Raw genomic sequence first — 22961 nt, forward strand, 5'->3', positions numbered from 1 at the left:
AATTTCCACTTATGTCATATGTAAATAAGATAGGCTTGCGCGTACGCGTAAAACGTACGTGATTACATTTATATATGTTTAAATTCATGCCCCATGTGTCGCACCAGGCTGAGATACGGCGGATATCATCTTATAGTTCCAGATAGTCGGAAATTTCCTGAACTTCAGAATAGACTACACAGTCATCCGCATAGAGCCCTATCTTTGATTTCAGTGACTGGGTAATATAATTGATAAAAATAAAAAAAATAAAAGCTGTCCCAATACTGACCCTTGTAGGACTCCGGATGTGACTGGTACGTGGGCAGAGTGCTTGCCTTCGATTAAAACGGATTGGTTTCTCTGGTGTAGATAGTCAGTCAGCCATGCGATAAGTTAGTCGATAAGTTTAATGTTAAAAGTTTATGGATGATAAGGACATGAGGCGCTGTATCAAACGCTTTCTGAAAATCAAGAAATATGCAATCTACTTGAAGTCTGTTGTCAAATGAATATGCAAGATCGTGATAAAACTCAATCAGCTGCGTTTCACAAGAAAATCCTTTTCTAAAGCCGTGTTGTCAGGGAGTGAGATAGTTATTTTTGTTTAGATGACTGAAAATATTGCTGTAGATTATATGTTCCATTAGTTTAGAACTGGTGCACAGAAGAGAAATGGGTGTGTAATTTTTAACCACACTTTTTGGTCCATCCTTATGTACCGGAACAACATTTGCCGTTTTCCTCTCGCTCGGGAGCTTTCCACTGGAAAGGGACTTTTTTGGAAACGATTTTTAAATATGATGAGATTATCCCGGAACATTCAGTTAAAAATCGATTGGGTATACCATCGGGACCGCCTGCTTTGTTTGTTTTAGTCCATTTACCATTATTAAGATACCGGTGTAAGAAATTTCAATTTGATCCATACCATTCGGGGAGAAATCATAAGAGAGCGGATACGCATTAGAAACTGCGGGCGAAAACACCGATTGGAAGTAATTGTTAAAGAGATTAGCTTTCTCTTTACCTCCTGTAACAACTTTACCACTGTCACTAATCGGGGGAATTCCGAGTGCTACTTTGTTTTTTGACTTTACATATTTCCAAAACTTCTTTGGGTTACTTCTCAGTTTATCATTTAAAGACGCATGAAATCTGAGTTGGCATTCAGCCGACATAGATCTGAATAGTTTACTTACAATGTTTAACTCTGAAAGAGAAGAGTTATCGTTGTTTTTGCGGCATCTCAAATATGCTCTCCTTTTTCTTTTGTGCGAGGGGCGCAGTTCATCGGTCATCCACTGTTTGTTTTCTGCACCGCCTGGAGCTTAGTACCATGGAGGGGATGAATGCAGCAACTGAAGAATTTAATTTATTCCTAAAGAGATTCTACAGAGTTTCAACATCTAGTAGGTTGGAAAGCTCTCTAAACTTGGGGAATTATAGTCACAAAGATTACTTGAGATGCCATGGCAGTTACCGCGATTGTAGAAGAAAACTTTTCTAGGTAGATTTGACCCACAGGTTTCAGACGCGTTGGTTATGCCCCCAATTAATATTTCATGGTCGCTAACACCAGGAATATCGGACAGAGACGTTATGAGGCCCCTCGTACAACTAAAAAGAAGATCCAACGCACTCGCCCACGTTTTGCCTTGCCTCGTCGGGAACGAGACATGCTGATAAAGCTCAAAGCTGGAAATAAAATTAAAGAAAGTCCTGTAAGTGGAAGTATTCGACGTTATGGTTTGACTGTTTGCCCACTCAACATCAGGGAAATTAAAATCATCAGACAGCACAACGTCTTCATAGTTTATAGATGACAGTGTGTCAAAAAGGGGAAGCATTTTAGTTTCGTTTGAACCAGGAGGCCTATGAAAAGCGCCCAAAATGTTTTTACGCGCCCTTCAGTGTTATCGAAGTAGTAGGGCTTCTTATCAATAATAATCTTATCAAAACGTAATCTAAAAGGCTTTTGCTGGGATTTAGAGAAGTCTACCCGCTGCTTGCGTTCGTACCTAACTTTGTCTCAAAAATCTTCGCCGACAGAGAAGTTATTATTTTTTAATTTGAATCCACGGGACAGGACACGTTGTTTAATCTTAAAAGATTGGAAGTTCACAATTATCGGCTTTGTTTGTTCTGGATTAGGGCGGCCAAGCCTGTGTTCACGTTCGACGTCACTCGCTGCCACAATCACCTCAAGTTTGTCTTCACTGAACTGAAGTACTTTTGATTCTGATTGGGACCATGTTTCGTTAGGTTTATCTATAATGCCATACAAAAGTAGATAATTTTTTCTCGACCTGTTTTCTAGGTCGCCTTGTTTAGAGCAGACCGAGGCAAGCCGAGCGGATAGGCTAATTGACTGTGCGGCGACATCCTGCATTTCATCCTTAAAACTTTTTAGCAAGGCTATATCCGTTTCCATTGCAATGAACTTCAGGTTTAGTGCTTCTATCTTTTTATCCAGAAGAACTTGGTTTTTATTTATTTCTGCCACTTGACTTAGAAGCGTTTCTTGTACCTTATCCAATTCTGGTAATAAATCAATAGCTTTCAGCAATTTCTGAATTTTATCGTCGATGAGGGGTCCAGGGTTAAATTCAACGTCACCAGAGATTAGCAACATAAACTCGAGAACCGCAGCACAAGGATTCGATAGCACATTACGGCACCAAAAACGCAAGTTTTCAAGGAGACTGGGGAACGATGCCGGCTGGCCTTTCCGCGAGTAACGACCAACTTCCTAATAAACAGGACTAACCTGAAGTAGAAGAAGTTGTAAGCGTACTGCGCACGTCATGCCGGCACCGAACCCCGTCCGAAGTGTGAGTGATACGTCCCTTTGTAGGCTGTGGTCACACGATGTACCGCTCCGTTGCCAGACGCGCGAGGCATCTTGCAGAAAAACCGCTGATGTTCGGTGTTGCGATGAAAACCGGTGGCTTTCTTTCGATCCGCGCGGTTCCGAGGTTTGACGATGATACGTTGGTTTATCGGCCCTTGCAGCAGCAGCGATTTGAAGTAGAAGACGGCGTAAGCGTACTGCGCACGTCATGTCGGCAACGAACATAAGCTCGACAAAGACTGCGGGAAAGATGCCTTTGAAAAGCATAGACGTAGACCGCGAGGAAACATCACAGACGAACGCGCTACGGTCAAACGCAGAAAGCAAGAGACTCACGAGACACTCAAAAGTATTGTTACCGACATTTCCAAGCTGGATGAGAGATTTAAATATGGCACTTTGAAAGACGAGCTCATCCGGGACCGACTCGTGGTAGGTCTCCTCGAAATGGCTCTCGACGAGAAGTTGCCACACGGCTCTGCCTGGAGATCGCGTTGACTTCCGCGCGAAACTCGGAAACCGTCAAGCAACAAAACAACAAAATGCTAGGTACGCAATGTTAGCGCGGCTCCGCCGTCGACGAACTGAGCTCCGCACACAGAAACAAAAACGGGAGCAAGAAAACAAAGCCGGTGGATCGTCCGGAAAAAGGCAAGGCTGGTATTTGCCAGCCAAGCAAATGGTGTGGCAGTGCTTCGGTTTACACCAGGACCCCCAGATGCCATGGAGGAGCTAATTTTTTAGAACAGGATAGAGCAAGGTAATAACATCTCTAGCGAAAAGAGCCGGTCGTCAAATGTCATAAACGTACTCTATAGTAAACCAAGATACGCTAAGGTGATAACATCTGTAGCAAGAAGGAACAGTCGCCAAGAGCCGTGAACGTGCTATATTGAAGAACAGGATAGGTTGAGGTAATAACATCTCTAGCGAGAAAGAGCGGTCGTCAAATGACACAAACGTGCACATATTGCAGAACAATATAGGCTAAGATTATAATATCTCTAGCAAGAAGGGGCGGTCGTCACATGCCATAAACATGCTGTATTGTAGAACAAGGTAGGCTAAGGTCATAACGTCTCTAGCGGGGAGGGATGTTTGTGAATTGTCATAAACATGCACATATTCTAGAAGAATATAGCCTAAGATCAAACAATTTCTAGCGAGAAGGGGCGCTTATCACATGCCTTAAGCGTGCTGTTTTTTAGGACAAGATAGGCAAAGGCAGTAGCATCTCAAGCGACAAGGGGCGGTCGCCATTTGCTATGAACGTGCTATTTTGTTATAATGTGATAGGCTAATGTAAAAATAACTCTACCGAGAAGAGGTAATGGTAAAACGACATGAAGGTAATATTTTCTAGAACTGGATAGGCCAAGGTGATATCACGCCTAGCAAAAATGGGCGGTCGCTAGATGCCATGAACGTGCCATTTTGTAAGACACGATACGCCAAGTTTATAACATCTCAAGCGAGAAAGGGCCGTCGTCAAATGCCATAAACGTGCTCTATTGTATAACAAAATAAGCTAAGGTCATAACATTTCTAGAGAGAGGGGTGGTCGCAAATCCACTGAACGTGCGATTATGTAGAACAGGGTAGGCCAATGTAATATCATCTCTAGCGAGAAGGAGTGTTCGCCAGATGCCATGAACGTACTATTTTGTAAGACAGGATAGGCCAAAGTCATAACATCTCTAGCTAAAAGGGGCGGCCGTCCACTGCAATAAACGTGCTATGTTGCAGAACAAGAAAGAATAAGGATATAAAATCTCTAGACACAAAGGTCGTTCGTCAAACGTAAAGAACGTTCATAATTGCAGAACAGTTTAGGCCAATTTTATAACACCTCTAGTGCAAAAGGTTAGGCGTCAAACGCCAAATGCGCGATATTTTGTAATACGGGATATGCCAAGGATATAACATTTTTAGCGAGAAGGTGGGGTCTTCGAATGCCATGAACGTGCTGTTTTGTCAAACAGGATAGGCCAAAGCAGTAACATCTAAAGCGAGAAGAGGCGGTCGCCAGATGCTGTGAACATGCTATTTTGTTAGAATAAGATAGGCCAAGGCCATTACATCTTTATCGAGAAGGAGCGGTTCTCAAATGTCATGAAAGTGCAATATAGTGGAACAGGAGAGGAAAGGGTGGTAACATCCCTTGCGAGTAGGGGTTGTCACCAGATGCCATGAACGGCTATTGCAACGAACGTGCTATTTAATAGGTCAAATTAGGCCAAGGTGATACCATTACTAGCGAATAGGGGTGGTCGGCAGATGCTGTGAACATGCTATTTTGTTAGAATAAGATAGGCCAAGGTCATTACATCTTTATCGAGAAGGAGCGGTTCTCAAATGTCATGAATGTGCAATATAGTGGAACAGGAGAGGAAAGGGTAGTAACATCCCTTGCGAGTAGGGGTCGTCACCAGATGCCATGAACGGCTATTGCAACGAACGTGCTATTTAATAGGTCAAATTAGGCCAAGGTGATACCATCACTAGCGAATAGGGGCGGTCGGCAGATGCCACGGACGTGTTATTTTGTAGAACTGACCATGCCATGTCCATAGCATCTCAAACGAGAATGGGTGCTCGTCAAATGCCATAAACGTCACGCCATATTGAAGAACAAGATAGGCTAAGGTTATAATCTCTCTAACGAGAAGGGTCGGCCATCAAGTGCCAAGAATGAGTTATTTTGCGGAACAGGAGAGGGCAAGGTCACAACAACTCTATCGAGAAGGGGAAGTCTTTAAAAGCCATGAACGAGCTATTTTGTAGAACAGGAAAGGCCAAGGTCACAACGGGGCGGTCGTCTAATGTCATACGCCTGCTGTACTGTATAAAAAAAATAGTCTAAAGTTATTACATTTCTTGCGAAAAGTTGAGGTCTTCGAATGCCATAAACGTGCAAATATTCTAGAACAATATAGGCTAAACTCATAACATCTCTAGCGAGAACTGGCGGTCGCTAAAGGATATAAACATGATATTGTGTAGATTCAGGTAGGCTAAGGTCCTAACGTTTCTAGCAAAAAGGAACCGTAGACAAAGGCCGTCAAGGTGCTATTTGTAGAACAGGATTGGCCAAGGTCAGGTTATCTCTAGAGAGAAAAGGCGGTCGTCAGATGCCATGAACGTACTAATTTATTGAACAGGACGGGTCAAGGTCATTCAATCTCTAGCGACTAGGGGTGGTCGTCAAATGCCAGAAACGTGCTATATTGCAGAACTAGGTAACCAAAGGCTATAACATTTTAGCGAGAAGGGGTGGTCGTCAAATTCCAAGAACGTGCTACATTGTAGAAAATGCTCGGCCAAGGTGGTAACACCTCTAAAGAAACGGAGCGGTCATTAAGTGCCATAAATGTGATATTCTGTAAGACAGGATAGGCCAAGGTCATAACATCTCTAACGAGAAGGGCCGGTAGTTAAATGCACTGACCGTTCTATTTTGTAAAAGAAAGAAGTCCAACGTCTTTAAATTTCTAGCGAGAAGGGGTGGTCATCAAATGCAATGAACGTGGTATTTTGTAGAAGAGGAGAGATCAAAGTCAAGATACCTCTAGCGAGAACGGGCAGTCTTCAAAAGCAATGAACCTGTTAATAATGCGATTTGGGCTAGTTGGTACTTATGCATGGTGGTAAATACGCCAAACTGTATTTGGAGAAACCCCGGAAAGCCATTGAAAGCCATTTCAGGCCTGTCAAGGAAGTTTCGATGCCTAGGATTAAAACGCACACAAACTCCCTGTGCCAAAGGTATGAGTTGACTAGCTTGGCTAAAAGAGTTCGAGCTTCAAGAGAGCTTAATTCATCGGTGTTCTTCACGGCAAAAACTCACAAGACTGGGTACCCTTTAGGGCGATCATACCTAAAAAGGACTCTTGCTACCGTGAGGCAGGACACTTCCACTGCAGACACATTTCGGGGTTGAATTTGCGGAATTCTTTACTTCTAAACAGGTTTGAATAAATAATTGAATTTTTACACAGCGAAGACTTGAGGGGGGTTAAATGATTTTCGATAGATGTGGAAGATTTATTTTATTTTGCGCCACATAACTGACTGCTGGTGGCCGTGAAAACATGCATCGAGGAGAACATGAAGCTGCCATTCCGTAGTTCCACTAGAATAATTGTTGAAGTCTTTTTAGAGTTGCCAACACACTACCTCCAGGACACCTTGGTTTCTTATGAATGTTAGTTTGTGCAAAAGGATGCGTTAGCATTGGATCGAGGGTGACACCGGTACCGTGTAATATTTTCTTGCTTCCTGTGATAGGGCAATCGAAAAGGTCTTGGTAAAGAATCCCATGCTCAGAAGTTATGGGTACGTTCACGATTTGTTTTTTTGTGTGTGTGAAATAGGTATTTTCTAGGGGTAAACGAAGATAATATTGTGTCTGCAGTGCGTGAGGTTATTAAGAGTTGTGCAAAAGGATTGAGTTTTACGCATTAAACCGCGAGCTTTGGGCGCCTGGAATTTTTGGAGTTGGGTCTTTTTTTATAGCGACAAGAGAAAGAGAAAAAACTTCTTTTATTTATACGCTAAGGTCCGGCGCTCAGATGTATTTGGTCACCTACCAGTCCTCACTCAACACGTTTTTCACGTGCTGAATTAGTGCCGCCAGGAGAATAAGGGCGTCGGTAGGTGGACTAAGCCAGTCCGTCCATGAGTGAGGTTGGAGACTGTGGGATAGGGAGGAAAGAGAGGATAGGAGGGTAGGTTGAATGCAATGTAGGAGCACTGCCACAGGCAGTGCTCTAGAGAGGGGTATTCAGCGCAGTTTTGGCATTTGGGGGGTCCGGCAAGGCCTTGGATATAGTGGCGATAGAGGGGAGTCACGATTGAATTGGTTTGAAGTCTGCGGAGGTTGGCGCTGTCCTCCCGCGAGAGGAATTAGGGTGGAACGATAATTGTGGTGGTTTTAGCGCGTAGTTCTCTTACGATGGATATACGCTCTTTGTGAAAGAGTTTCCGGTGTTCCTTGGGATCATAGTCGGACGGCCAGAGGAATGGAGGACCCGGAAAATTCGCAACGCGGGTGATCTCATGAGTTCGGTTGTCTTCCTCTACGCCTTGATATCCGGGGATTCATTGGAAGGTAACATGGAGAGAGAGATACCTGTCAAGGTGACGTTGCAAAAGGCTGTGGATATGTCCGGGTAGCGCACCGTCACGAAAACTGCAGCATGTTTCCTGGCTATTTGTTCGAATGTAAATGTGGTGAGTAGGATGGTGAGGTCGAGTGATGGCGTCAAGAACCGCTAGGGTCTCCGCGGCGTATGGGGTGGGGACATTGCTGTGTTCATTAATATGCTCATAGCCAGGCCCTACTACAGCCGTTATGCTTCTGCTGGGACTGTGACTGGCACCTGTGTAGTAATACGTGGTATCCGTTCTCGGTGTCTCGCAGTCTATCTGTTCGACTAGTTGTGTGCGTCGGGCAGGATGTTTGTCCGGATGCATATGTTGAGGTATGGACATGACTGTGACGCGGGGTATGGACTCCCACGGTGGGGGGGGGGGGGGGGGGGGGGGAAGAAGGCAAGGTGGTGGTGTCGTAGCCTTGATGCTCGAGGAGCTGGCGGCCTTGAGGTGACGTTTGCAGCCTTGTAATATGTGCTTGGTGGCAATAAGTGGTACGTTCTTCAACTGTGTTAAAAAGACCAGTCGAGGCCACTAGAAAATTTGCGGCAAATGGTGGTACTCCTAGGGCTAGTCTGGTATATTTTCGAAGCGCTTCTTCTAATTTGGAGAGCTGAGTCTTGGTGATGGATAGATATGGAAGCTGGAACAGTAAACGTGAGTAGGCAAGGGCCTCGATAATCCTGGGAAGCTCCTGGTCCTTCAGTCCTCTTTGTCTGCGCGTTACTCAGCATGTGGTAAATTTGATTGAGTTGCCGGAGTATCGTGTCCATACACAGGTGGGCGTTGCCCTTGTCCTGTAGGAGGAAAGCTAGTATTCGGATGTGAGAGTGGCGAGAGATAGGGGTGTGGTCAATCTGGGGCTTAATGCTGTCGCGTTTCTCTTCTGCTTTACGGCCTGTTTGATTGGTAACTGCAATGAATTCGGATTTGGTGGGAGAGCATTTGAGGCCAATACTGCTCAGGTAGTTTTGAATGACATTCAGACCTGACTGGATCGTGTGTTCCTGTTGTCCAAGGGATCCTTTACAACACCAGATTGTAATGTCATCTGCATAAACGTTGTGTTGCAGGTATGATATAGAACTGAGCTTGGCAGGTAGGTGAAGTAGCGCAATATTAAAGAGAGTGGGGGAAATAATGGAACCTTGAGGGACGCCGATAGCTAGTGCTCGGGGTGTCGAAAGCTCTTCATTGATTTGGATTTGTATAGAACGACCAGTTAAGAAAGCTTTTATATAGTTGCAGAGTAGGTTCGCAAGGATGGCTGAATGTGGTACGTTATCGAATGCCTTGTGTATGTCTAGTCCCGCGATTGTTCGAGTTTGGATTAGGCTAAGATTTTGGTACACATCCTCCGAGATTCGGAGCATGGTGTCCTGAGTGCTGACTTGTGATCGGAAGCCTGTCATCGTGAAGGGGAGAGAGTTACTACTTTCTGTGTGCCAATTGAGACGGTTCAGGGCCATGCGTTCCATTATTTGCCTACACATGATCCGAGGGATATCGGGCAAAGGTTGGTAATAGAGTTGGGGGGCTTGCTGGGTTGGAGGATTAGGATTATCACTGCCGCTTTCCATTCTTGTGGAAGGGTGCCAGATTCCCATGTGGCGTAGATATATTCAAGAAGCTGTTCTAATTTTGGAAGTTGGAGGTTACGGAGGGTAGTGTATGCAATGCCGTCTTTGCCTGGAGCCGTGTTTCGCTTGAGTGAAGATAGGGCCGCGCGTAGCTCACCTACCGTAAAGTTGCTGTTGATGCCTGTGTCCATTTGGTTGAGATATTCGGGTGGATAGCTAGGAAGTTGCTCTGTACTCGGGCCAATGGGATAGAACGTTTGGTAAATTTTTTCTGCTGTCTGTTCTCGCGTCTTGACAGAGCGCATCAAAATTTTGTCCATTGTGTGTCGTGTGTAGCTGTGTCCTAGCTAGAAGCGTGCGTAAGAGTTTTCACACCCTAGGAGTGTGGAGGTGACCATTTAGCTGGTCACACGTTTCAAGTAGGGATGTCGCGAACCACCCCAAGTTCGATTTCGAAAGGTTTCGATATTTGCGAAGCGAACTGAGGTTTGACGATATTTTCGTACCGACCGAGGTTCGTTTTCGAAAAATTCGCAACTTTCGATCACAGTGGAGTTTCGAAATCGAAAAGTTCGAAGCTTGCACGGTTTCTAAAATTTCGGATTCGAATATTTCGAATATTTTTTTACTTCAGGTTCGATAAATTCGAAGATTTCGAAATTCTTTGGAAACAAAACTCGACAACTTCGAACGCTTCGAATTTTTATAGACATGAAGTTCGAACAATTTGAAGATTTCGAATTTCTTTCTGCATAAAGGTCAAAAAGTTCGAAGGTTTCGATTCTCTTTTAACGCTAAATTCGAAAAAAACAACAAAAAAACTGAAGATTTTGAATTCCTTTCGAGTCCAAGTTTTCAAAGTTCGAAGTCCGGTTTTCAAGTTCCTCTACAGTTTGTTTCAAATAACTTTTTCACGACTCACTGGTTTTCACAAAATCTAGTTTAGAAAAGTTAGGGTGTGATATTCAGATTGCGCGAAGTTGGTCAGGCAATTAAATGAGACGAAGAGTGTCCCGGATGTGCTGGAATATGACCGCCAGCTCGGGGGGGGGGGGGGGGGGGGGGGTCTTTAACCTGCATCACGCAGTAGTGATCACACGAACACACTGTTTTACGAGACTCGTCCAGTTCGAAACGGCCAGGGGCGAGCAGGAGGTTGAGGCTCAGAAAAACCTTGAAGCGACCTGGCAAACTACCTCGCCACCCCTTGCACGCTGATAGTAATCCGATCGAACGCCGCCCGAGTGACGCTGGCATAGAGTAAGTTAAGTTTGTAATTGTCCTGGATGTTTATTTTCTGGGACGGAGGAATCGCCTCGCAAAAAGCCGACACAACTCGAGGTCGAGGAGCGTTCTACCATACAAGTGGCGTCGGAAGAGGAAAAACGGGGGGTAAGAAGGTAGCAAGGGGGGGGGGGGGGGAAGGGGGGGGGGGCGTCAGTTCCCTTCCCCCTTTCCAGATATTTCGGACTGTTAATGAAAACAATACGGGGAAAGAGGGCGTGGTCGAGCTTATTTTAATCTGAAATTATTTATGCATATGTCGCTCTTCACTGCATAAAAGATTGTGTAGATGGTCATTGTTAGAAGCTCGTCAGAAGGCACTACTCTTCACATGCTTAGTGGTTCGGAAGTTCAAAGTTACGTTTGTTTTCACCTAAATACCTGTGCCAATAGTAAAAAAAAAAAAAAGAAAAAAAAAAGAAAAAAAAAAGAGAATAACTGCGGGGATAAAAAGCTGGAGAGAAAAAAAAAAGCTATAAAGAATTCGCCGGAAGTGTTGTATTCTTGCGCATTCAGAGGTTCAGAACTTCGAAACAAGTTTCTTTTACCAAAATGTGTACAGGCTAAAAGAAACACGTCCCAGGATCGTGAAGGGAAAAAAAAAGTTTTCTTTTAATGACGTGCTGAAGTTGAACACTATTAGAAATCTTCTGCCCTGAGTTAATTTATTCCTTAACGTGGAAAAACAATAAATACATTATTTTGTATTCTGCAGATGGCAATGATACGCACTGTCTGTGATGTTAATTTAAATGCGATACCTCAAACAACTTAGATAAAAATAAATATCAAGTTTAGGGCATAATTGCATGTAGATACATGTTTGGAGATTTCTTCGAAACTCACGTTGAACAACAATAATCACATCTTAAGACGGCACTTACCTAGGCTATACATAGATCATCCTTAAAAAAGTATAGCATCTCTACCACAAATAGCTTCGGCTAAAGCGCGTCAAATCTGGCACAAACGATAATCATCAAAAACCCGTCGTCCTTCCTCGCCCCTTCAGAAATTTATTTCTTTAAAACTAAGCATGCCAGAACATTGAAACAAACGCCATTGTCTTTCGTAAGGAACGCAGCACCGCGTGTAAAAGTTCGAGAAAAAAAAACTACGAATGTACCTCACTACTTGAATTCAAATGAAACCGTCCGCTGGTCTTTCGAAGTTCGACGAGCGTCGAACTTTTACCCTCAAAGGTCGAAGTTCGTCGAAATTCTGACTTTTCAGGAATCGAAAGTTCGAAACTTTTCGAATTTTCTTGATAAATAAGTTCGAAAGTTCGAAATTCATAGAATTTTTTGGTCACTCAAGTTCGGAAGTTCGACAAGCATCGAACTTTGCAGCGCAATAAGTTCGAAACTTCGAAAAAGATCGAATATCTTAGCGTAATAAGTTCGACGGTTCGAAAAGCGTCGAACTTCTTAGCTCAACAAGGTCGAAAATTCGACTTCTGTCGAATTTTACGATATAGAAAATTCGAAAAATCGAAATCTTTCGACCTTTCGAACCGCTTGATTCGATCATCGAAACTTCGATTCGAAAAAAGTTCGCGGCATCCTTAGTTTCAAGCCAGTTTTCAGTACAGAGTTGTTGCGCGTATTCTTCAGCCTCTAGCGTGATTTGTTGCAAGGCATTGCGAAAGCCACGATTTTCTTTTTTTTTCTTCCATTTTTGGACTGGTCTGGGTCGCTTGTTCCAAAGGTTAAGCAGATGAGAGTCTATTGGCGGGTGTTCAGGGGTGCGTGTGATATTTTTAGTGTGCTTCGATTTCGTTTCACGTATGGCGTTGACCCCAGACTCTAGATCTGCCGTCCCGTGTACCTCGTCTAGGTGTAATCGATACCGCTGCCAGTCAGTGAGTTGTGTTTTTGGGCCTGAGTCAGCTGGACAGGGCTTGATGTGAGGATCAGCTAGCGTGATTTCGATGATGTGGTGATCACTGCCTAGGTTTTCGTGAAGATTCCTCCAAGTGACGTTTCCCACACCGCGGTGCCAGCTGAGGTCTGGGTTAGTATCTCGCTCAACGCTGTTGCCCTGTCGTGTGGGGTCCGTTTTGTCGTTAAGGAGCGTATATCTGTTGTCCTGAGTTTTGCGTTCAAGACGCATCCCGTTTCTGGTGGTACGCGTATAGCCCCAGGATGTGTTATACACATTCAAATCACCAGCTAGGATGATGTCCATGTGCTTATGTTGCTGTGTATACGCGTCTATCCACCTCACAGATGGCCAATCGAGTCCTGGAGACCACTGCACGTTGGCGATGATAACATCTCGATGAGGCGACATTGTACTATAACCTGCTCCTGAGTTGGGTTGCTTATAGAGGAGCTGTCGATTTGAATTGCTGCGATATGCCTACTTACATACGTTATGGTCGTAATTGGTATGTGGGTTCCTTGTGGGGTTTGTTTATGTTTTTGGTGATACTGCTTTGCATAAACTGATGGTATCCAGGTAATGTAATAGGACTGTTGGCTTCTTAAACCAGGATGATGTCAGGTTTGTTTGTCTGTTTATGGATAAATTGTTGGAGAAGCCCTTTCTTTCTGCGGAGACCCCGACATATTCATTGCCAAATTGTTAGCGAACTATTGGAGGATGCCATGTTGAGATAACGTATTAGATAAAGGTTCCTCTATGTTAATAAGTGTGGGTGCTTGCGCGCGAGCCATCTTTTACGTATTGGCTACTATTTGTTGAACTACTACGTCGGTACGTGCGAATTCGTGTTTCATGTAGTGCATCTCGGTTTGTATTGTACGAATGATCGCGACCTCATTCATTAGCAGCTCGAAGGCGTGTTCAAGACATTGTATACTTATGAGTTCCGATGCGAACCCTGCTGTGCGGGATGCATCGGGGCGCTGAATCGTTTGGGCGCATGATGTATGCAAAGTTGGAAGGCACATGACGGCAGCTGTGTATTGTGAAGGAGAAGACAACGGTGAAAGTGTAGATGAGGGTTGTGAACGGGCCGGCTCACCCATTTCTTGTGTTGAAGAGGTTAATCGGTTTTGTGCCATGAAATACTCCAAAAGAGCAACTAAAAGAGGAAAAAAATTCAAATGCCTGTTGCGCAAGTCGAGCAAGTGGAGACAAAAACTGGGCAAGGAAATCACGTATGTGCTTCTCTGCTGCAGGGGTGATTGCAGACCAGACTCCAGAGCTTGGTTGCGAACGGTCAGATGGTTGGTCAACACGGAGATTATGTTGTTCATTGCACCTCTTTGTTGTCAATATCTGGCTGTAGGATGGTTCCGTGCGTTCTTGTCTTTGTGAGAAATGTTGTTCCGGGGTTTTGCTCTGGGTTCCTGCTTTGATAGAAGTCGGGTTTTGGGGAAGTGCCTCTTCCCGTTGGTGTTCTCGTTGAGATGTTTTGCTGTCCATTACTTGAATGGAGTCCGCCTTTAGTGTAGTGGTTGAAGTTCTAGTAGGGGCGGAGCGAGAGGCTGTCAGGTTCTCTTTGGGGGTAGTTTGTTCTAGGGCTGGAAAGTTGGTGGCATTTGTGACCGAACTGCGAGCAGTTCTGTAGTCGAGATTGTTGACTTGACGTATGCGACGTATTTAAAGCCTATCTTTCCATATGACTGTATTTCAAGCATATCTTTCCATATGACCAGACTTGTACGTAATCCGTTACAAGTAACGACATTACTTGTAATCCCTTACATTTATCAGTAATTTAGTAACAGAATAATTACATATTTTCTAGAGTAATTTTAAAGTAATTCCCTTACATTTTTTACGTAACGGATTCTTTGTAATCCGTTACAATTTTTTGTCAGAACCCAGCCCCCCCCCCCCCCCCCCGCGCCCCTTCTATATAAAGTTTTTTTTTTTTTTTTTCGTTTTGGTAAAGTTGAGCGCAGTGACACTGTCACGCGAATTGACCAGCGCAAAGGGAGGCTTGGCGCTCTTCAGTTCCGCAAAGGTTTTTTTTTTTTGCAACACCAAGCTCCTGAATCTATTTTTTTTTTAGACCCTAACAACAATGTCAAAAAATCCAAATGAACATTTCTACAAAAAACAAAAAGAAAAAAGGGGGGGGGGGGTTGCAGGTCATTTGCGCTTTTTTTTGTCCTTTTTTTTTTTTTTTTGATCGAAGACGGGGAGAGGAGGACTTCAAGTTATTGTGTGCCTCTTCGGAAAGCTCGAGGCGGTAAGTGCACTGAAAAGGATTAACAATGTCCTTCCCGGTTATAGTGACTACGACCGTTTTCATAATGTCACTGCAGGAGACAACGCTCCGTCTACCTACCCTTTTTTGAGTCAGCTTTTTGCGAGCACTTAGAAAATGGTAATAGTCTTCCTTTCTTCTTCTTCCGGTTTTGCCCCAGCAGAACGCATCTTAACTCAAGCAGATATTTTTACAAATAAAACATAATGGTGGCTGACGTAGACTTGATATTCTGGGCTTGAGGAGAGAGTGAAACTCGTGATTGGGACCATAGCGCAGCTTACTTCTCTGCCCGGAGTAAACTGCCGCCGGTTCGTGCTCCGTGCATTTTTGAACTGCAGCAAGAAAGGTGCACACGGCAAACGTGCGTATACATTTCCTTGTTTTAACCGACGTTCTAATTAATTGTTGTTATGAGCGTCCTTCTTTTTCTTCTATTGCTTATATTTATATACTGGAAACTTTTTTTTATTCACCAACGTCTCAAGTGGGGCTCGAACTGTTCAGAACCAAAGGAAGAGGAATATTGAGCCAAACCTTATTTATTATTTAATTATCACCTCACTGTTACAAACTCTGTTTTGCCATTGATGACTTCCACAGCTTCGCGATTTAAACAATGGAGAATTTTAGTAGCTCGGTCCGATGACTCCGATAACGATATCCGATACTTCACCGCCGTTTTTGCACATCCATCATATCGTTATCGCGGGTATCGGAGGTATCGGAAGGATCTACTAAATCTCTCGAATATCAGGCAACGGCTGCAACGACGAAGCTTTGTTCTATCTTCGAGGTAAATAGTACTTCCCTTGCTTCACTGAAAAAGCTCCACGCAGAGCATAAAACATTCGTGAGGAACAATTTGGCACTCCCATCCAGTGCCCCAGCTCAAATGGTGTTCAGCGTAGCAGTCGACATATTGAGTAAGAAATACCGCAAGATGTTTGACGAGACTTTCGAGAGCCAGCTGTTGCTCAGAACACTCAAGGTCTTAAATGAAACAGGTTGCAACAATAAGAAGTTGAATAATTCCTCTTCCCTTTGTTTCTTACTTGAGGACAACAATGTTGAAAGTAACGCCACGAAAGTAACGGATTACTTTTTGGGGTAACGGTCAGTTACTTTTATGGGAGGGTAATTGTAATTGTAATAAATTACAATTTAGCCTTGAGTAATTGTAAATGTAATTCCTTACTATTTTTCAGTAACGTGTACAAGTCTGCATATGACGCACTGGAGAGATGAGGACTCGTAGTTTTTGCCTCAGTTACAACATCGTGTAGGTGTCTCATTGGCGTTGCATTGTGTTCGCTAGTGTGGCCCAGAGCATCGTGAACATGTTGATGCATGTTGGCGTGCAGATGCAATATGTTCGAAGCGAGAACATCTATGGCATTGCATCTGCTTTTCCACGAAACGTTCCACTTTGTGCCGGACAAACCCTAGGGATATGTAGTCTGGAAGTCTTGGAGATGCGAATGTTATTGCGACAGATGCGGACGTACCCAGCCGATGTGCATATATCACCGGCGTGTTGTCACTCGATCTAAGCTGAGCCACGGCCGGACTGGAAGCGCGCACTCTCTTTCTCTTCTTACGGCCTTTGCGATCGCCCGGGAGTGAATGGCATTTTTTCTCCGTATGAAGTTTACTTGCTTGCCGCCAGGGGCGCAACCACCTCACCCCACTTCACCCTACTCGGAGAGTCCCTTCGAGCTGCTTTGCGCTGATGTTCGAGCTTCGTAGGCTGTTGTTTTGGCAACGGTTTACACTGTATTAAACTTCGGTCCGATTTAAGTGACTCTACCGCGTACAAATGTGCATGAAGTCCTGCAACTACCCATTGCACCCAATTTTGAAGATGCGCCAATCCTAAGTTGCCCAGAGGGCATTGACAACAATCACTCAAAGCGCTTGGTTGGTTTAATTTGCACCAAGTTCTTCAATATACTTCTAATTAACCATGCAAAGACTATCACGGGCAGAAACGAAAAAGAAAAAAAAAACACCTGGATATCTGCACAAGCCCTCGAGGAAGCACTTTAGGGTGTAATGTGCACTGTGCGAAAATTGTACCGACTACTACAGCCTCGACTAGAGCAGCTGACCGACTTCATGTGCGGCATATGAAATGACGATGCAGACCACGGCGATGGATTTATTGGGCCAGCTTACATTTCACGGGAGTGTACGAAATATTTATCATTTAAAATTCCACCACGTAGAAGGGGACCGTCTCCTCCTGTTCTTGAGTTGCAACAGAGGTCCTGGAGGTAAACACGAGTAGAGTTTTTCCGCAATTTCATTCGCTGTCTCTACTTACTACTTTTTACTGCCGAATGTCTCGATGTGCGTCAAATATTTACCGTTTTGGGCTCATCAGAAGCGTATATTAGATAGTGGTTGAGGGTCGAAACTTAAAGGTCAGGTGTCAGAGGCTATAAAAATCTCGACCGTAAGTTGCGACAGAGCTGAGATACACTGTCAGACGCTCTCTGTGCAAACGGCAAAGGGTAGCCCAGGGGTGAGGTGACTGCGCGCCCCACGAATTGCGGCGGGAGGTGGCGATTGCCCCAATTGCAAAGGCCGTAAGAAGAGAAAGAGAGCGCGCGCTTCCAGTCCGGCCGTGGCTGAGCTATGTTGTCTTTTGAGTCGATCTTGATAGTTGCGTCTATTCCCTTGATAACTCCTGTTGCTTGAGTGGGTGACCATGGCTCGAATGCTTTAACCGGAATTCCTAGTAGTGACGACACCTTCAGAAGCGAGGAGGATGCAGCCATGTTTCGAGTGTCAACGGATAATAAGTTGAGTCGGTAGTTTGGACGGATTTGAACTGCTGACGCTGGAGCGTCTGATTAGAGCAACTCGGTGAGTTTATGTTCGTTCAGCTTAGTCATTATCTTTGTTTGGTCTATGGGCATATAAATAACAGTAAGTGCTGGACACTTGTTCTCGATGGAAATGATGGTACTGCTGCTCGATGACGTTGATTGTGCGCCATGAAGATGTTTCTTGGCTTTCTTGGACAGCTTCAGAATAAAGCCCTCATCGTCAGTCGTGCCCATGCTGTCTGAGTCGCTGAAATTATGAAGGCGTTGCCCAGGGGTCAAATATACTATGTCCAAGTTGATTTCCGAAGCTGAGGATGAAAATGTGGGGACTTTCGTGCACTCGCCATTAGGTGATGAAGTTGGCGGGGGTAAATCAGGCGCCGGTAGACACAGAGTTGGGTTTGTCTCTGGTGCTGTCTGTGGTTGCGCAGCTGGTCGATCCCTGTCTGCCGAGGACATGCTGCAGCGGCAGGTGCACGTACCGGAACATCAGAGGTGGCGACCTCTGTTATATAGAATTATATAAACAAATATTGAAGAGCAGTATAATCGTTCTGCACGCTAAAGGACACTTCGTCGACGTTTCAGTGTTAAGCGTATGAGCCCCGATCTAAGATAAAGCTGCTGTCATATAACTCGGCCGAACTCGTAAAGAGGGGAATTGCCTCTTTTTGCCTGGCTGCCTCCTTGAAAAAATCTTGCCCTCACATGGTAAGTTTTAGTTTTCAGTTGCAGTTAGACAGATTACAGGATAAGGGGTTCACTTCCCGGACTTTACGTGATGTCGCTTACGGGTTGGTTAAGAAGCTGAAGAAGCTTATTAGGGTAGAGGGGGCCGAGATGCAAAAGCGTGAAGTTAGACCTGTTGTCCTGCCTAATGTGCCTAAGGTCGGTGACAATCACAAAAATATGGCGAATGAGTTTGGAATTCCAGACTTTTTTTTCGCACCAAACCAACTTTCTAAACTTTGCCAAAGAATAAATAATGCAGGAGTGTTGGGTGATGCAGAAGGAATGTGCGGCTAGCGTTATGCCACCAAAGTTTGGCAATATGCCTTAGGGGTCACTAGTGAGGTCCCCTTTCCTTGCAGTAGGGTATTTGCTGGCCAGGCGGGAATGCGTATTAATGAGAGAATCAGAGAACAGTCCGCCGCCACCAGGCAATCTCCGTCTGGCCAGTTGGCTGTAGATTGTGATAGGTGTGAGTGCCAGGCATCGTTTAATAGTAGCAAGATTATGGAAATATTCAAAGCAAAATATGCGAGATACCTGACGCATTAGTGACAAGTGCCCATGGCACCAATGTGTCTGAATATGCTTCTTCTGTTGTCTTATCCAATAAGTAGCAGGCTTTTATCGGTCACTCAACAGTAACGGCAGGCTTTCCAGGAGTTTAATGAAAGTGCATCTTATTTGCGCATGTGCGGTCTTATTCTTCTTTTTATGTGTTTCCTTCAGTAGAGGTCAGTTGCAAGTGGCACCTCGTCCTATGTGCTACTTCTTTTGTCCAAACGTTCTTTGGCTTATTTACCACCAGCCATGAACCTGCTATTTTGTAGAACTGTATAGGCCAACGTCATAACATCTACAAAAGAGAACGGGCAGTCGTCAAATGCATTGAACGTTCTATTATGTAGAACAGGATAGGCAACGGCCATATCTTTTCTAGCGAAAAGGGGCGGTCGCCGGATACCATGAGCATGCTAATCTGTACAGCAGGATAGGCCAAGGTCTAAATACTTTTAGCGAGAAGCGGCGATCGTTAAATGTTATAACGGTACTATACTATACAGGAAGACACTCTAAGGTTATAACATCTACGGCGAGAAGGGGCGGTAGTCAAAGCATATGAACGTACAATATTTCATAACAAGATATGCTAAGGCCCTAACGTTTCTACCGTGAAGGTGTGGTCATCAAATGCCATGAACTTGATTTTTTGTAGAGCAGGATATGCACAGCTCAGAACATTTTAAGTGAGAAGGGGCAGTGGAAATGGAAACGCCCACGGCCTACGTGAAGGCTGGATTTTTTAGTCTTTCAGTACTTCTTGCTCCTGGATGACGTCCCTTCGTTTACGAAGTCTTTACGGCGATCAATGCAGAGAGGGCGCGTCGTCCTCGGTAAAAATACGGTGCTTCGCGAAGGCGGTTGTGCGAAGCTTCGAAGAACGTTGCGATGCAGTCGCTGTATTTCACGAGGAGGTTAATAAGCTGCAGCTGTTTCGAGGACTGAACCTTGGGATCAATGTCAAGCTCAGGGTACTGAACCGAACCCGAACCTTGATACGAAAACCGGAAAAGACTGTTATGTTCACACGAACGAGAGTTGAACCGACCCGAAAGAATTGTTTTCGTTCCGGAGCGGAACCGATATGTTTTCCATGCAGTTTTCGGTTCATAAGCGAAGTCAGGTTGCGCAAAAAAGGCACGGCAAAAACACAATAACCAATTAAGTCAACCAAAAAGTTATAAAAAATATTTTCGCGCTAATAGGAGTTGAACCGGACCGAAATAATTATTTTTTTGTTCCTGGGCAAAACTGATAAATTATTTTGCGGTATTTCATTCATATCAATCAATCAATCAATCCTTCATTTCACATCAGAAACTGATGTAGGCTGCAGGGGCAAAAAGTCAAAAGTTTGACTTGACAAGGCCTCTGCAGCCTTACAATTGGCACACGGCGACATACTACAGATCAAGTAATAATAATCAGTTTTTAGCTTTTAACATTAAGCAAAAAAAAAATAAATAAACAAATAAAAAGAACCAGAACAGCATAAGTTAAACACGCTATCAGAGATAGCAAAAAAAATGTATATATATTTATATAACTGAGAAGATTCCTGACGAAGGCCGGACTCCGGCCGAAACGTCGAAGATTAAATCGTCCGTTGTTGCTGTTTTCACTAAGGGTGTTTCTTCTCAGTTATATACCCACGCCTTTGGCCTCCCGCCACCATGCCCGTTGATTATATATATATATATATGCACATATACATACACACGCACACATACACACATATATATAAGGCACATAGCATATTTAGGTACACGACAGGACTAAAAATAATAATCGTACTACCTCGAGGATAACTGAAACATACAGAACACACGACCCCACAATACAAGCGAAATTTTAATGCAGGAAAAAATTTCTAATTGTACTAAGATTCAGTCTCTCGATATTTGTCAAATTATGCTTCTGAAGTTTATTTAGAATAAATGGAGGATTATACCTTATCATTTGGAAACCGTAATTTCTACGTTTTGTTGGTATTTTCCAAAGCTCCCCCTCACGAACGTCATATACCCAGATATTTTGTGTTAGGTTTGAAATATGTCTAAGGAAAGGCTCGTTAGAACGGAGGGCTGATCTGTATCGTGTTAGTAGAGTATACTCATATAGGTTAGGGACAGTTATGAGACGTAGTTCTTTAAATAATGGAGGTGTATGTGTATCGAAAGGAACGTTGAGTATTGTGCGAACGGCCTTTTTTTCAAGAAGGTGCAATTTGTTAGCATTTGACATAGATGTGGTACACCACACTAAATTACAGTAGTTCAGATTAGGTAAAAAAGGGCCCTGTATATAAACATTTTTATGTGACGAGGCAATACATTTCTGAATTGCCATAATTTCCTAAACACTCTTGATAGTTTTTTAACAACATTATTAACATGGTAATCCCGAGACATCTGTTCATTAAAATACACTCCGAGCGTTTTGACGTTCGGCACCATTTCTATGACATAGGGACCCAAGATGATATTAAAAGAAAAAGAAACATGTCTATTCTTGGGTTTAACAAGGACAGCCTTGATTTTGCTCGTGTTGATTATTGGTGAGTTAACTTCACTCCAATAATACAGCTTCTCTAGTGAGGCATTCGTTTCTTTAACAAGGTCTTCCATCTCTGTACCTGAAAAAAAAAATAGATTGGTGTCATCGGCATAAATAATGAAGGATGGGTCTTTGTTGATATAACAATATCGTTTATGTATAGATTAAATAACGAAGGACGTAAAATGCTATCTTGCGGTACTCCAGCTCTAATGGGTGGGACAGAAGAACTCTCCATTTATTACGACATATTGCTGGCGAAATTTAAAGTACGATTGTAAAAGATTTAAAGGTGCACCGGGAATTCCATAGCATTTGAGCTTTTTTATTAGGGTAGTATGGTCAATACGGTCGAACGCCTTCAAAAAATCAATGAAGATGCCTAAAGTTAACTTTTTTTCTTCAAACGACTTTAAAATTAACTCCTTCTGCTCTATGTAGCAAGGCGAACTCCGTTGATCGACCTCTGCGGAAGCCGTACTGTGAGTCAGAAATTAATGAAAATTTAGTGCAGAAACTTGTCACTCCATTGTGAATAATCTTTTCAAGACATTTCAAATCAAATCAAATCAGAAAGCGAGAAACATAGGTAGCGGAAAGTTCTGTAACGTTCCATGATTTGATTTTCACATAACGGTCGTCTTCATAATTTAAGAAGTTCGGCTCGAGAACTCAAACGAAGTTAGCACAGTAACTAAACATTCTCCGGGATCTCCGATCTAATGTATTTTTTAAACAAAAGCGCACTTTCCTTCCAACCTTTTCTTGGGGACCGGAAATGGCTACTCAAAGAAAATTTACCACTAGAACATACCCACTTCGCACGTCAGCATAAGTGACCAATTATTGAGCCTGTTTTATTGCAAAACGGTGAGTTGGGTTGGTTGTTTCTTCATCTCGGACTAAACGCAAAAAAAGGAAGGAAAACAAGTACAAAATAGGTATAAAAACACGCCTAGTGTTGTCTATGCCTTTCTTTGCCCTTGTTTGTTTTGTTATTCAGTCCGTGCTCTGTTTGGTGTTCCTTGTCTTGAATTTTGTAGAGTTGTTTGCTATTTACTTAAAACTTCTTGATTTCATTGTACAACTGATCGAATAAGAAATCGATACAAAGGCCGATGAATAGTTTAGAACCTGCACTAGTGCCATATTGTGGCGCATCCAATCTGCATTTAAAATAACTCAGCGGATTTTACAATCTGTCCGAAATTAAAGTCTAGCATCGGGAAGAAAAGAGGAAATTCAAT

At 43.6% G+C, this 22961-nt stretch overlaps 2 pseudogenes; both read right to left on the reverse strand.

Annotated features, from left to right (window-relative positions):
* Positions 1-1795: 1795 nt before the first annotated feature.
* On the reverse strand, positions 1796-3043 carry LOC120842157 (annotated as a pseudogene).
* Positions 3044-7418: 4375 nt separating this feature from the next.
* LOC120842151 lies at positions 7419-9180 on the reverse strand (annotated as a pseudogene).
* Between the last annotated feature and the right edge of the window lie 13781 nt (positions 9181-22961).

This window comes from Ixodes scapularis, unplaced genomic scaffold (assembly GCF_016920785.2).
Source record: "Ixodes scapularis isolate PalLabHiFi unplaced genomic scaffold, ASM1692078v2 PGA_scaffold12__126_contigs__length_90152505, whole genome shotgun sequence".
Classification (NCBI taxonomy): domain Eukaryota; kingdom Metazoa; phylum Arthropoda; class Arachnida; order Ixodida; family Ixodidae; genus Ixodes; species Ixodes scapularis.